The sequence below is a fragment of the Hordeum vulgare genome, chromosome 3H (genome assembly GCF_904849725.1).
Source record: "Hordeum vulgare subsp. vulgare chromosome 3H, MorexV3_pseudomolecules_assembly, whole genome shotgun sequence".
Lineage (NCBI taxonomy): Eukaryota > Viridiplantae > Streptophyta > Magnoliopsida > Poales > Poaceae > Hordeum > Hordeum vulgare.
Genome location: NC_058520.1, coordinates 220,019,140 through 220,035,595, shown reverse-complemented (window position 1 = coordinate 220,035,595; position 16,456 = coordinate 220,019,140). Strand labels below are relative to the sequence as shown.

The following is a 16,456-nucleotide window of genomic DNA, read 5'->3' as shown; positions in this document are numbered from 1 at the left end:
CACTTTGGTCTTTTGCCATACCACAGTTGGTATGGTGTCGTCTCAACGGATTTTGATGGTGCCCTATTTAAAGTGAATGCAGATGTCTCTAATGCATAACCCCAAAATGATAACGATAAATCGGTAAGAGACATCATAGATTGCACCATTTCTAAAAACGTACGATTACGATGTTCGGACACACCATTACGCTTTGGTGTTCCAGGAGGTGTCAACTGTGAAACAATTCCACATTGTCTTAAGTGAGCACCAAACTCGAAACTCAGATATTCACCCCCACGATCAGAACGTAGGAACTTGATCTTCTTGTTACGATGATTTTCAACTTCACTCTGAAATTGCTTGAACTTCTCAAACGTTTCAGACTTGTGGTTCATCAAGTAGATATATCCATAACTACTCAAATTTTCAGTGAAGGTGAGAAAATAACGATATCCTCCGTGCGCCTCTACACTCATCGGAAAGCACACATCGGTATGTATGATCTCCAACATGTCACTTGCACGCTCCATTGTTCTGGAGAACGGAGTCTTAGTCATCTTGCCCATGAGGCACGGTTCGCACGTGTCAAGTGACTCCAAAAGCCCATCGGAATGGAGTTTCTTCTTGCGCTTTACACCAATATGACCTAAGCGGCAGTGCCACAAAAACATGGCGCTGTCATTATTAACTCTACATCTTTTGGTCTCAATGTTATGTATATGTGCATCATCGCTATCAAGACTCAAAATGAACAATCCTCTCACATTGGGTGCATGACCATAAAACATATTACTCATAGAAATAGAACAACCATTATTCTTTGTCTTAAACGAGTAACCGTCTCGCAATAAACAAGATCCATATGTAATGTTCATGCTTAATGCAGGCACTAAATAACAATAATTTAAGTTCATAACTAATCCTGATGGTAACTGAAGTGAAACTGTGCCCACGGCGATTGCATCAACCTTGGAACCATTTCCCACGCGCATCGTCACTTCATCCTTCACCAGCCTTCGTTTATTCTGCAGTTCCTGCTTCGAGTTGCAAATATGAGCAACAGAACCGGTATCGAATACCCAGGCACTACTACGAGAGTTGGTTAAGTACACATCAATAACATGTATATCAAATATACCTAATTTTTCCTTGGACGCCTTCTTATCAGCCAAATACATGGGGCAGTTGAGCTTCAAGTGACCCAGTCCCTTGCAATAATAACACTTCGTTTCAGGATTAGGTCCAGCCTTGGGTTTCTTCGTCGGATTGGCAATAGGCTTGCCGCTCTTGTTGGAGCTACTCTTCTTGCCTTTGTCGTTTCTCTTGAAACTAGTGGTCTTATTGAGCATCAACACTTGACGTTCTTTCCGGAGTTCTGACTCTACGACTTTTAGCATTGCGAATAACTCGCCGGGTGACTTGTTCATCCCTTGCATGTTATAGTTCAACACAAAGCTCTTATAGCTAGGTCGTAGTGATTGTAGAATTCTGTCAGTGATAGCCTCTTGCGGGAGTTCAATCCCGAGCTCTGCTAGACGCTTTGAGTACCGAGACATTTTTAGCACATGTTCACTGACAGACGAATTCTCCTCCATCTTGCAAGCATAGAATTTATCGGAGGTCTCATACATCTCGATCTGGGCATTCTTCTGAAAGATAAACTTCAACTCCTGGAACATCTCATATGATCCATGTCGCTCAAAGCGACATTGAAGTCCCAGATCTAAGCCATACAAGACTGTGCATGGAACTACTGGGTAGTCCTCCTTACGTGTTAACCAGGCGTTCAAAACATCTTGGCTGGACATAGCGGGTGGTTCAACTCCTAGCGTAGCATTAAGGACATAATCCTTCTTCCCATCTTGCAGGAGCAGCTTTAGATTAAGAGCCCAGTCCACAAAGTTTCTTCCATCATCTATCAACTTAGCTTTCTCTAGGAACGTATTAAAATTCAGGGTGACTATTGCGTGAGCCATTGATCTACAACACAATTATTGCAAAGTGGACTTAGACTATGTTTAAGATAATTAGAGTTTAACTAATCAAATTACTAATAAACTCTCGTTGTATGTGAACGTGGAGTCTATCACACCCGATCATCACATGGTGTCTCGAAACGATGAACTGTCGCAACGGTGCACAGTCGGGGAGAACACAATTTCATCTTGAAATTTTAGTGAGAGATCACCTTATAATGCTACCGTCGTTCTAAGCAAAATAAGGTGCATAAAAGGATTAACATCATAGGCAATTCATAAGTGACATGATATGGCCATCATCTTGTGCTTCTTGATCTAGCACCGGCATGATCTTGTTGTCACCAGCGCCACACCATGATCTCCATCATCATGATCTCCATCATCGTGCCGCCATCGAGGTTGTTGTGGTATCTATGCTATTACTACTAGAGCTACGACCTAGCAATATAGTAAACGCATCTTCAAACACAAACATTAGTTTAAAGACAACCCTATGGCTCCTGCCTTTTGTCGTAGCATCGACGTGCAAGTCAATATTAACTATTACAACATGATCATCTCATACATCCAATATATTGCATCACGTCATTGGCCATATTATATCACAAGCATACCCTACAAAAACAAGTTAGATGTCCTCTAATTTGTTGTTGCATGTTTTACATGCCTGCTATGGGTATCTAGTATGATCGCGTCTTACTTACGCAAAAACCACAACAAAGATGTGCAAATTGCTATTTAACCTCTCTCCAAGGACCGCCTCGGTCAAAACCAATTCAACTAAGGTTGAAGAAACCGACACCCGCCAGTCATCTTTATGCAACGAGTTGCATGTCAGTCGATGAAACCAGTCTCTCGTAAGCGTACGAGTAATGTCGGTCCGGGCCGCTTCAATCCAACAATACTGCCGAATCGAGAAAAGACTAAGGAGGGCAGCAAATTCAACATTAACGTCCGAAAAACCTTTTTTGTTCTAATTGAGATAACATCTACGCATGAACCTAGCTCATGATGCCACTATTGGGAATGTTGCATGGGAAACAAAAAAATTCCTACGCACACGAAGACCTATCATGGTGATGTCCATCTATGAGAGGAGATTAGATCTACGTACCCCTCTAGATTGCTAAGCTGGAAGCGTTAAGAAACGCGATTGATGTAGTGGTATGATATGTCTTCGTCGTATCTATAATTTTTGATTGTTTCGTGCCAATATTCTACAACCTTCATATACTTTTGGCAACTTTTTATACTATTTTCGGGACTAACTTATTGATCCAGTGCCCAGTGCTAGTTCCTGTTTGTTGCATGTTTTTTGTTTCACAGAATATCCATACCAAACGAAGTCCAATCACAATAAAAAAAACCTACGGGGATTTTGTTTTTGGCATATTTATGATTTTTGGGAAGAAGAATCAACGCGAAATGATCCCCGAGGGGTCACAAGCCCAGGAGGCGCGCCCTTCCCCCCAGGCACGCCTGGCAGGCTTGTGAACAATCCCTAAGGCAGTTGGGGCCCTTCTTTCGCCACAAGAAAGTTAATATCCGGAAGAAAATCGTGTTAAAAGGACACCTCAATCGGAGTTACGGATCTCCGAGAATTGAAGAAACGGTGAAAGCCAGAATCTGGGAGCGCAGAAACAGAAGGACACAGAGAGAGAGATCCAATCTCGAAGGGGTTCTCACCCCTCCGCCACCATGGAGACCATGGACCAGAGGGGAAACCCTTCTCCCATGTAGGGAGGAGGTGAAGGAAGAACAAGAAGAAGAAGGGGGGCTCTCTCCCCCTCTCTCCCGGCGGTGCCGGAACGTCTCCCGGGACATCATCGTGTGATGGCGATCTACACCAACACCTCCGTCATCTTCACCAACACCTCCGTCATCTTCACCAACACCTCCATCACCTTCCCCCATCTATATTCAGAGGTCCACTCTCCCACAACCCGCTGTACCCTCTACTTCAACATGGTGCTTTATGCTTCCTATTATTATCCAATGATATGTTGCCATCCTATGATGTCTGAAAAGATTTTCGTTGTCCTATCGGTGATTGATGAATTGCTATGATTGGTTTAATTTGATTGTGTTTATGTTGTTGTCCTTTTGTGCCCATCATATGAGCGCGCGCGTGGATCACACCATAGGTTTAGTAGTATGTTGATAGGACTACGTATTGGAGGGCAAGGGTGACAGAAGCTTCAGCCTAGCATAGAAATTGATGCATACGAGATTGGAGGGGGACCAATATATCTTATTGCTATGGTTGGGTTTTACCTTAATGAACGTTAGTAGTTGCGGATGCTTGCTAATAGTTCCAATCATAAGTGCATAGAATTCCAAATAAGGGATGACATGCTAGAGTGGCCCCTCCCACATAAAACTTGCTATCGGTCTAGTAACGTAGTCAATTGCTCAGGGACAATTCTGCAACTCCTACCACCACTTTTCCACACTCGTCAAACTAACGCAATTGTTTCTTTATCTAGCAGACCCTAGTTATTATTGACATGTTCTTTCTTTTCTTGCAATCCTATCCTATCACTCCTACAAAGTACTTCTAGTTTCATACTTGTTCTAGGTAAAGCGAACGTAAAGTGTGCGTAGAGTTGCATAGGTGGTCGATAGAACTTGAGGAAATATTTGTCCTCCCTTTAGCTCCTCGTTGGGTTCGACACTCTTACTTATCGAGAAAGGCGACAATTGATTCCCTATACTTGTGGGTTATCAAGACCTTTTTCTGGCGCCGTTGCCGGGGAGAGATAACGTGGGGTGAATATTCTCATGTGTGCTTGTTTGCTTTATCACTAAGTAGATTTCTTTGCTGTTCTAAGTTGTTCTCTATATTTTGTTATGGATATGGAACACGAAATACCAAAAAAATTAAGTGTACATGCTACTCATGGAGATGGGGAACCTCCTAAAACCCTCGATGCTTGTTATCTGGAAAATATTATGCACTTTGTTAATAATCCTGAGAAAATCCCATTAAATTGTATAATGGGATACACGTTGGATCAACGTGAATATTTTAGGGATTATCGCTTGACTCAAAAAGGGAAACTATTATGGGATCAAATTCATATGTTGAAATGGTATGCTTGGGAGCTATGCTCGAGATATGATATTACTTGTTGCTCTAGGATGAAGGCTAAACACCTTCCCTTTTCTTGTAAATTTAATGCCAATGAAACCTTGGCTTCTTATGCTAATGGTATATATGATTACTATGATGTGGAACAAATAGAAGAGTTTGTTGCTTTTATGAGTGCTTATGAAATTGAAGCTCTATTTAAAGGGTGTGATGATAATGATGATGTTGCTTACCGATCAGAAAATTTGGTTATGCTTCATTATTGTTATACTCATTATGAATATAATGCCCATATTTATCGATTTATGGAGAAATTCTACGCTGCCCAAGAAGAGACTAATATTTTGCAGGAAACTATGGAATAGAAAATGCTGAAACTATGAGCTCATTAGATGAAAAAGATGACGAGGAGAGCAAAGAAAAAAGGAGGAAGAGCGGACTAGCTACACGTGCCCACCTTCTAATGAGAGTAACTCTTCAACTCATACATTGTTTAATTTCCCTTCATTCTTACCGAAGGATGAATGCTATAATCTCTTGGATTCGTTTGAAATATCCCTTTTTGATGAACTTGATGCTTGCTATGCTTGTGGCCATGATGCCAATGTGATTGATACTTATGAAGATGAACTTGATAAAGTTCCTTATGTTAAAAATGAAATTGTTGCTATCGCACCCACTTATGATACTCCTATTATTTTTTTGAACTCTCCCAACTACACTATATCGGAGAAGTTGTCACATCCCTGATCCTTAATAGAGTATAGCAAGTTTGTGCTCATGTCTTCTTCTTTGCATCCAAGAAAATGAAATGAAATCAAAAGCATGCAAAGAAAACCAAAGCAAACCCTAGCAACCCTATATTCAAAAGCTTTTCAATTTGGTGGCAAATTAAAAATTCCAAATTGGCCAATAGAAAAGTTCATCATTTCTGATAAATGTTGAAAACAAAATATCAGAGGTTAAATATATTTTCAAAGTGCTTTTGGCATTTTATTTTAAAGTTAAAAGCTACGAAAATCAACTATATAATTGATTTCAAATATTTCAAAGTTTTCAAAAATGCTGAAACTTTTATATATGTTTAGAAATATTCCAAATAACATTTCAGCATGTTTCAAACTATTTTAGGAATAGTTTGGAGCCAAAAATAAAACAAAACACAGTCAGTAAGTAATTAACAGAAACAGAAATGAAACAAAACTTACGTGTCGCTCACCCCTGGCCGAACCCAGCTAGCCTGTCGTCATTCTCGTGCCAGCGACCAGCAGGAGGTGGCCGCCGCTCCCTCTGGCGCAGCCACGCACCTGCATGCCTGCCAAGCCGCTGCTTCGCGCTGGCAAGGAGGGGATAAGCCTCCCGCAGCCGTCCCCCAGATTCGCATCCCCTCATTCCTCCCCCAGCTCTCTCCTCTCTCGGACGCCATTAGAGCCCGAGCTGACCTCAAGCTCGTCGTTGCTCTAGCCCCTCTCCCGCTCACCTGAGTTGCGCATTAGCTTCGCCTTGGTCCCCTGAAGCTCTCCAACCAGTCGCTCGATGCCGAGAACCCCTGAGACGCCGTGGCGCCATTGTCTTCAACCTCGGACCCCCGGAGCTCGCCGTCGTCGTTCTCCTTCCTCAGACCATCCCCGAGCCTACTCTCGTCGCCTCTGCACTCCCTATGAGCTCAGGGTGCTTTTCCCCTCATTTTCCCCTTTGATCCCGAGCCCTAGACCCCGATTCCACCGGAGCCCGACGAGATCCGCCGCGGGAGCTCATCGTCGGTAGCCCTCCGATGATCGGCTGGTCATTCTGAGGCCACCTTTAGCTTCAGTGCATCGCATTGATGCTGTATGAGCCCAGCCTCGTGCGTGACAGTCCCCGTAGCTATGATCCCGATGGAGCCCGAAGTCCAGCAGCCGCTGAGCTCGTCGTCGGCGTCATCTCCGGTGGTTTCAGCCCCTGCTCTTTGCAAAAATGGAGCTGAGATCGAGTGGCCGATCGTTTGGTGCCCTCCGCCGTGCGTTTGGTCACCGGAATAGCAAATCCGAGGCCCTCCGCCATTCTGGTGGTCGCCGGAGCCTCGCCGCCGATGGGTTTGACCCCATCACCGGTGGGGCTGACTCCCCTGAGTCTGTGGCAAGTGGGGCCGCCCCCAGACTAATTAAGTTTTGTCAAAATAAAAATAATAATTATATAAAAAGTTAAAAAGTCACTGACATATGGGTCTAGCTCTGTTAATTAGCTATTTAAGTTTCAACTTAAACTAAAACTGGCGAGACTCACTGAACAGCGGGACCCACTGGTCAGGTTTGACTTTCAACGGCCAGCAGACGTGCTAATGTCATGCTGATGCAATAAATCTAATTCTAGTTTTAATATAATTCTAGAATAATTGCAAAACTTTGGAAATTCATAGAAAACTGAATATAACTCCAAATCAGACAAATAATATATGCAAATTGATCAGCAAAATTCAATGAACTCAATGGTGCTACTTTCATGCATGAAAAATAAAGTTATGAAACAGCATCAGGTCAAATCAACTAAATGATTAAGATAAATATGCCATTTCAAATGATATTTGAATTTGGATTTCAAACCAGATGCAAACTAAGGTTTCACCAACCACATTGAAACATATCACCTTTCATTTCATGCCATGTTCATGCATCATGACTGTTGCATATGATTGTTATTGACTGTATGTTGCCATTCGGTAGGCCCCGCCCCTTCGGATACGACTGATTATCCGACTGACGGATATCACCCCTCTGCTAAGAAACAAGGCAAGCAACCATTTTGATCATCCCGATAAATCCCATGTTCCCGCTCCTGCTCTTACTTCTTGCATTAGGCCAAAATGATTTCAATGCTTTTACCACGTTAGTTGAACCCATTCCTTTGCATGACCTGTCTTTGTCACAGTAATTAGCTAAACCTTGCAACCTAGCATACCTGGTAGATGCTTGAGCCATGATGTGTCTTGTCCTGCTATGCATGCTATGCTTAGAGTTGTGTATGGTCTGTCATCTGGGCGATGAACAGGATCCTGAGAATGTGTTCTGTTAATAAAGGTTGTGTGTTGAACCTGATTTGGTAAAGGCACCGGTGAAAGGTTATGTAGGAGTACATAGCGGGTTGTTTCATTGGAACCGTCCTTAGGAACTGAGTTCCGTGTATGTAATCCAAGACCAAATACTACCACATGTTGGGCCCTGAAATATGACCTCGCTCGACTTATTAATCGCTTAGTACTCGGTCCAGGAGTTGCAAGTAGTTTCCGGTGTTTATAGTCATGCTGGAGGCCGTGCATAGTGCTGACTTTAGAGGTGGGCTATGATGCGGTAGGCAGTGGCAAGGTGTACCAAGCGGCACTCGGATGGTGGGTTGGGAACCCTGCGCACATCGTTTGGGGCCGTGGCAGAAACCTTGGCCGGACTTCCGTGCAGGTTACCCTCAGATAAGCGATAAACCTGGACTAGGTATTAGTGTGGTTAACGGTCGTGGCCGACTCCCTCGCTGGTCTTCCGCTTGAAGGTTGTCGAGGTGCATGACGTGCACATAGCGATAAGTGGCGAGAGCGTGTGTCAAGAAGTACACCCCTGCAGGGTTATGATCTATTCGAATAGCCGCGTCCGCGGATATGGACTACTTGGAAACATATGTTGTTCATAGACAACTATAATGGCTACTCATAAAAATGTCAAGATAAGTGTCAGTGTCGTGGATGGCATTCCGTAGGGTGACGGAATGATTCCATGATGGTGTATTGTTGTGGATTTAGTGGACTTGTGTGCGAGAAAACAAAGTTGTCAAAACTATTTGAACATGTAGTTTGTCTAGCCAAGAGTCAAAGCTGGCTTTCTGCTTGAAACCCCACAACCCCTTGTTGATACATTTGCATGAATAGATAGGTTGTTCTAAAGTCTTTCTGAGTACTCTTGTACTCACGTTTGCTTAATAATTTGTTGCAGAGGTTGTTAATGACCCTAATGGTGGTTTATATCTAGACGTTGATGACGACGTGTAGCTGGTGTCCTAGCTACGATCTGGCCCTAGGTTGGGTCCGCAGATAGTCAGGCCATGTGCCTTTTACCTTTCCATATGTCTGTACTCAGGCGGTTTTAAACTTCCGCTGGCTTGTAAGACTTGTTTGAATAACTTGTGATGAAGGGTCGTGAGACCCCTATCTGTGTAATATTATGTGTGAGGCTCTTCCGAGCCTTGTAAATAAAGTTTGTATGTTTATGGTTATGTTGTGATGCCATCGATCTATCTATGTATATCGGTATGCCATGCGTACGTGTGTTGTACTTGATATGTATGGGGTTCGAACACCTATTCATGTGCCTTAGTAGCACTCCTTACGGAGAAATGCCCCTTTGTGCTTCCACCGAGCCATGGTAGTTCGCTGCTGCTCCGGACACATTGGTTGACCGGCATGTGTCCTTCTTAGCTGTTGTGTTTGTCCCTTTGGGAAAATGTCACGTGGTGTAATGGAGTCCTTGTAGCTTGCTACGACTCGTCTACACTCGCTAAAGACCGACACCTGCTTCCTGGGTCATGTATGTTTGTCCCTGTACGAAACTGCCACTTGAGTTTATGACTAGACATGTCGACTCGGTTTCTTTGACATCGGAATGCTAGCGACAAAATTGCATACGCGAGTCAAAAGGTGCAAACGGTCCCGGCTAAGCTAAGGCTGCAGCCGTGGAGATAACCGTGCGTGGGACCACAAAGAGATGTGATGTGCTACAGGCTGGATTCCTATGGCTTAGGATCAGGGTCCCGACAGCGTTGGTATCAGAGCCTGACTGACTGTAGGATTACTAAGCCAAACTGGTCGAAGTTGAGTCTAGAATTGCTTTAGTTATATATAAGGGAATTGTTTGTGGAAGGTAACGTAAGATTCTTGCTTCTCTTCTTAAATTATTCTATTCTGGTCATCCTCATCTTTCTGCGGGGATTAAGAACTAGGTTACTTATTGTCGTGGTAACGATTCCGACCATAGAAAGGGGGTAGGATAACGGAGCATGATCTATCAAGATGCACATGGGTGACACAGTGGTTTTAGCGAGTTCAGGCCTCTCACAGTGGAGATAACAACCCTACGTCTCGTGCTCCAGAGAGGCTTTGTTTTATCTGTCATGGACATGAGTTACATGGTATAGAGAGAGTCGGAGGTCCAGGGAAAGAATGAGCCCGCCGGGGGAGAAGAAAACTATCCCCTCGCTATGTGGAGGGGGTGGCTTATATAGAGCGCGCCACCTCCTCACCTCTTATGTTACAAGATGGGGCATTGATGCCATAATGTCATCCCACTTCAGATGTCTTGCCGACTGTTGGTATTTGCATGACCGAGTGAGTCATACGGCCGAGTGGTTGACTGTCATCCGAGTGGATTAGATGTTGTCACGATCCAGTAGGAATTTCCCTTGTAGTCCTTAAACCAATAATGAGGTGCCCTTGGGTAGGACATATTGGTCAGACCTATGACCCTACCCTAGGGCTATATCCCCGTCATTAGCCCCCGAATGGATCAGGGTCCGAGTGGTGAAGGTGTCGATGTAAATCTTGTAGCCGCAGACCGCACTTGAACGTGCTTCAGGGCCTTACAGAACTGTGCGTTGATTGAAGTATCCATCATCCGCCCTGATCGATTCTGCTGAGTAGTATGTCCAAGTGAACTTGAGAATTGAAGTAGATCCGAGTGACCAACATGATCTTGAGACTCTAACTGATTGTTGGTAGTCGGTCGGAGTCTGTTGAATCTGTTGAACTTGAATGTTGTTGCTGGACCTGACCAAGCAGAATGTTTTTTTTGTATTTCTCTTCCTGTGGGGGCACGCTCAGTGCACCCACTGGGCGTAGTCCCCGAGCCTCTGTCGGACTAGATGAGTCTGGCAGAGGGTTTAAGACTTCCAGTGCTTGTCATGTTGAATGTTTGTTGAATCTGCATTATATGATTTCTGGATCAAAGTCAAGTCTGCGAGTGTATTTTTTAACTTAGGCGATACGGGGTCGCAGCTAAGTTCCCGAGTGTGGAGCATGTCTGTACTCGGAGTAGTTTTTACTTAGGCGATACAGAGTCGCAGTGAAGCCCCCGAGTGCGGAGCATGTCCGCACTCAGAGTTGTTGTTAACTTGGGCGATACGGAGTCACAGCTAAGCCCCCGAGTGTGGAGCATGTCTGCACTCGGAGTAGTTTTAACTTAGGCGATACAGAATCGCAGCTAAGCCCTCGAGTGTGGAGCATGTCCGCACTGAGAGTTGTTTTAACTTAGGCGATACGGAGTCGCAGCTAAGCCCCCGAGTGTGGAGCATGTCCGCACTCGGAGTAGTTTTAACTTAGGCGATACAGAATTGCAACTAAGCCCCCGAGTGTGGAGCATGTCCGCACTCAGAGTTGTTTTGACATAGGCGATACGGAATCGCAGCTAAGCCCCCGAGTGTGGAGCATGTCCGCACTCAGAGTTGTTTTTAACTTAGGCGATACAGAGTCGCAGCTAAGCCCCCGAGTGTGAAGCATGTCCGCACTCAGAGTTATTTTTAACTTAGGCGATATGGAGTCGCAGCTAAGCCCCCGAGTGTGGAGCATGTCCGCACTCAGAGTTGTTTTTAACTTAGGTGATACGGAGTCGCAGCTAAGCCCCCGAGTGTGGAGCATGTCCGCACTCAGAGTTGTTTTTAACTTACGCGATACAGAGTCGCAGCTAAGCCCCCGAGTGTGGAGCATGTCCGCACTCAGAGTTGTTTTTAACTTAGGCGATACAGAGTCGCAGCTAAGTTCCCGAGTGTGGAGCGCGTCCGTACTCGAAGTAGTTTTAACTTAGGCGATACAGAATCACAACTACACTAATAGGAAAAGGCTTGCTAATGGCGCACCTATTTTGGCTACTAATGGCGCACTATAGGTGCGCCACTAGCATCACGCCATTAGATTTTTTTACCTCATGGTGCGCCATTAGTATTGCTCATGGTGCGCCATTAGTATTGCTCATGGTGCGCCATTAGTATGCCTCCCAGGTGCACCATTAGTATGCCTCTCAGGTGCGCCATTAGTATGCCTCCCAGGTGCGCCATTAGTATGCCTCTCAGGTGCGCCATTAGTATGTCTCGCAGGTGCGCCATTAGTATGCCTCCCAGGTGTGCCATTAGTATAGCCCATGGTGCTCCATTAGTATCTGGTATTCTAGCATATATATGTTTTGTTTCAAAATCACAAATTCAACAACACATAACATATATATCAAATATATAATACATAATATGTGCCCAATAGTTTTACTGATCCACAACGCATAACATATATGCAAAGTTGCATAACAAATTTCAGTATCCATATATCAAAACTCCATAGCATCCATACATCCAAAATTCCATAGCATCCATATATACATATAGTTCCATAGCATCCATACATACATAGCTCCATAGCAACAACGATACTTTGCGGGCATTAGTAAGTAATATTTGGCACTAAAACAAATGCCTTCATGTCCATATCGTAGTCCAAAGAGCATCCGCGTGGCAATGGGTGGGTTCATCCTCCTGGTTGTAATCACTGTTGACATCCTCGTCCTCCCATCATCGTCCTACTGCAATGTAAATAAATAGCAACACCAGAAAATCACAAACTAATGTCATTTTTTGCAAGGTACAGAGCAATGACTGATACGATCAAATATCAATAAACATCAGCAGAGTCAAGTATGCATGCCAATGTCATTAGCAAAGTACAGAGTAATGACTGACATAATCGAAATGTCAACAAACATCAGCAGAGTCAAGTATGCATGCAAATGATATTTTCAGGGTGATCAGATCAAAGAAAATAGCCATACAAATACTGAATATTCTCTGTTGATGATTTTGTTTTATTTTGCGGGATAAGTAACCACCGGTATAGTCAAAATATCAGTATACATCGGAGAGACCTGCATCTAACAGGCACAAGTGGAGGAAATGCACTATTCTGAATCCACTCCATTCGCAAAAAAGAGGGTAAGGAAAAGATAGTACTCCATAAGAAGAAGGAATCAAAGATGATAACAGGCAAGGCAATCATGATGACATAAACATACATACAGGTGAGACACCCATTAGAAAATAGCCATACAAGTGGGAACAATCATGTATTCACAAACATTATCGGGCCTGACATAGACTTTAGACTGTTGGGCAACCCTGGGCATTATCGGGCGTAACATAGACTGTAGACTGCAAATGATCCATGCTGGCACTACTAGGAAAAGGCCTGCTAGTGGTGCACCTATTTTGGCTACTAATGGCGCACTATAGGTGCGCCACTAGCATCACGCCATTAGAATTTTTTACTATAGCCCGCTATTTAAAACTTTGGTTCCAACCCACTAAAGCACTTGCAATTTCATCAGCTCCAACTTCTATAGAGATGTAATTACATATAAAAACTATCTCCCAAACATATTAATGACAATGTTCATACAGAAGCTAACGTAATTAACAATTCAATACCTCCGACATTTACATAACCGGCACATGGACCGCGTCAAGAAGAAGCTACATTTCATCATACCAAGGAAGATAAGAGGGCCAGGTATACACACCTTTTTCCTTATGGAAATCTTATCATCCAATAACTGTTTAGCAGGATCATCAGCTGGGTTACTTTGTTTGCGCCTCTCAGTTTTTGACCTTTCCAGATTTGATGGACCCGTAGTTTCAGTAGTTATCTCAGTATCCTTGATCACCCCCGGCATAGTGCTTGACCTATGGAGGTTTCCGTTATCTGCAAGGAAGGATGACTTGAATGTTGAATTAAAAGGAAATGATAACATTTATACTTTCCAAGTCACATTATCACAAGATAAATAGAAGAAACTGGGCATAAATTGTACGAGTAGAAAACAACTGAACAATTTTCTTATCACATCCTCTTACTGTGTTTCGGCGTGCTACACTTCTTTTTACAGTCATGGGATAAATTGAGCACAACCACAGAAAAAGTTCAGAAACATTCGTTTGGGTAAAAGTACCAACTAGCGTTCTTTGACGATGCGAACAAGCAATTTCCTTAGAATAGCCAGCACTAGTACATGCAGAAACTTGCAATCTAAAAAAGTGTGTAGCAAAGAGATGGGACAAGAATAGACGGGGCCAAAGGAGAAACGACAAATGGTTCAGGCATAATCTTCCTGTAGGCCTGGTCCTCATCGTTCTGAAGATCAGCTTGACATACTTCAAACACCCGGTGCTTCAGGCATAATCTCTACAAAAATGAAATGTGCAGTAAGCAGAGAATATTTGGAGGGTCCATTGTAGCCTTTCCCCAAAACGATATCAAATGCTGCAGTTTCCCGTTCACCTGAAAAATTTTCATGGTCATATACATGCTCACATACCACTTTCCCAAAATCTGCAGCAGCTTTTCCTCAAATCGCATACCATGTTTTCGAAGCTCCACACTGATAATAGCTGCAAAGTTCATTAAATCAGATTAGACTAAAAATATGTTTCATTCTCCAGCATATTCACTACTCGAATCCAGAAATTTGCCGTCAGCCAGTTCTTTACCGTCTGCTGGCTGACGGCAAAGAACCTCTTTGCCATCAGTTGACACAATACAGACGGCAAAGAACTGACACATGGCAAAAATACTATTTGCCATGTGTGGGTCCTTTGCCGTCTGCCAGCGGACGGCAAAGAGCCCCAGGGCAGACGGCAAAGGGGACGTGTGGGCCCCATGCCTGCCGTGTCCGAAATCCGGGGCCTTTGCCGTCCGCGGTCCTTTGCCGTCAGCCGTACGTCCCTTTGCCATCTGCCTTACGTCCCTTTGCCGTCGGGGGGCGGACGGCAAAGGGGCCTCCCTATAACGGCCGTTACCCCCCACCTCGCTAACTGTCTCTCTCTCTCTCTCACCCCGACCACTCTCACCCCTGCCGGCGAGATCCCCTCCCCGCGGCGAGCCTACCCCCCCCGGCGAGCCCACCCCCCCGGCGACCCCCTTCCCGCGGTGACCCACCCCCGCCCCCTGCCGCCGCCGCCCCCTGCCGCGCGCCGCCCCCTGCCGCGGCCCCCTGCCGCGTGCCGCCCCCCTGCCGCCGCCGCCCCCTGCCGCCGCCCCCTGCCGCGCGCCGCCCCCTGCCGCCCCCCCTGCCGCCGACGCCCCCTGCGCGAGCCCCCAGCCGCGCGCCCCCGTGCCGCCGGCGCCCCCTGCCGCCGCCCCCTGCCGGTGAGTTTTTTTTGTTTTTATTTTTAAAAAAGTTAATTACTTTAGTTAGTTTATTAGGTTAGTTTTTTTATTATATATAGGGTAATTTAGTTAGTTTATTTGGTTAGATTATTAGGCTAATTAGGTTAGTTAGTTAGGTTAGAAGAAAAAAAGCAGAAGGAAAAAAAAGCAGGAGAAGAAGAAGAAGAAGAAGAAGAAGAAGAGGAGGAGGAGGAGGAGGAGGAGAAAAAGAAGAAGAAGAAGAAGAAGAAGAAGAAGAGGAGAGGAGGAGGAGGAGAAAGAGGAGGAGAAAGAAGAAGAAGAAGAAAAAGAAGAAGAAGAAGAAGAAGAAAAAGAATAGAAGGAGAAAAAGAGGAGGGGGAGTAGGAGGAGAAAAAAGAAGAAGAAGAAGAAGAAGAAGAAGAAGAAAAAGAGGAGAGAGGAGAAGAAGAAAGAAGAGGAAAAGGGAACCCCGGCACCCCGAAACTGACCCTCGACCCCCGACCCCTGACGCCCGACGCCACTGACCCCCGACCATCGACCTCCGACGCCACTGACCCCCGACCCCCGACCCCCGACGCCACTGACCCCCGACGCCACTAACCCTCGACCCCCGACGCCACTGCCCCCGACCCAGCCCCTCGGCCCACGACTCCCGACCCCCGACGCTCGACGCCACCAACCCCCGACCCCCGACGCCACTGACACCCGACGTCACTGACCCTGGACCCCCGACGCCACTAACCCTGGACCCCCGACGCCACTGACCCCCCACAACCGACGCCACTAACCCCCCGACCACCGATGCCACCGACCCTCGACGGCACTGACTCCCGACGCCACTAAGCCCCGACCCCCGACACCTCTTCTGCCTTCTTTTGAACGAGAAGGTGCTTTCTTCGGCCTTCCAGAGGCCCACGGGGTCATAGTTTTGAAAATTATGAGTTAGGTCACATATTTTCTGATCATGTTAATTATAAAAACATCGTATTTGTGTTGATCGGGTGAATTTCAATGTGCAGTTGTTCGACGACCTCCACGTGCGTTGGACGTTTGTTGGTGAGCACAAATGACTTCTCCTCCTACCCCCTTAATTTCCTCTGTCCCGGTCTTTGTGCCGATGAAACTTGCTAGCTATAGGTTTCTTCAATCATGAGTATGCGTGACCAGTATGCGTCTCCCGTTCGAAAGGGCGACATCTATAAATATGCATTTCTTTGCATATTTATA

At 45.2% G+C, this 16,456-nt stretch overlaps 1 long non-coding RNA gene across 1 annotated transcript; it reads right to left on the bottom strand.

Moving 5' to 3' along the window:
- Window positions 1–13,910: 13,910 nt before the first annotated feature.
- On the bottom strand, window positions 13,911–14,493 carry LOC123439821. Its single transcript, XR_006630179.1, has 2 exons — window positions 14,418–14,493; window positions 13,911–14,284 (listed from the first exon to the last, which is right to left on the bottom strand). It is a non-coding gene; the product is annotated as an uncharacterized LOC123439821 (long non-coding RNA).
- Between the last annotated feature and the right edge of the window lie 1,963 nt (window positions 14,494–16,456).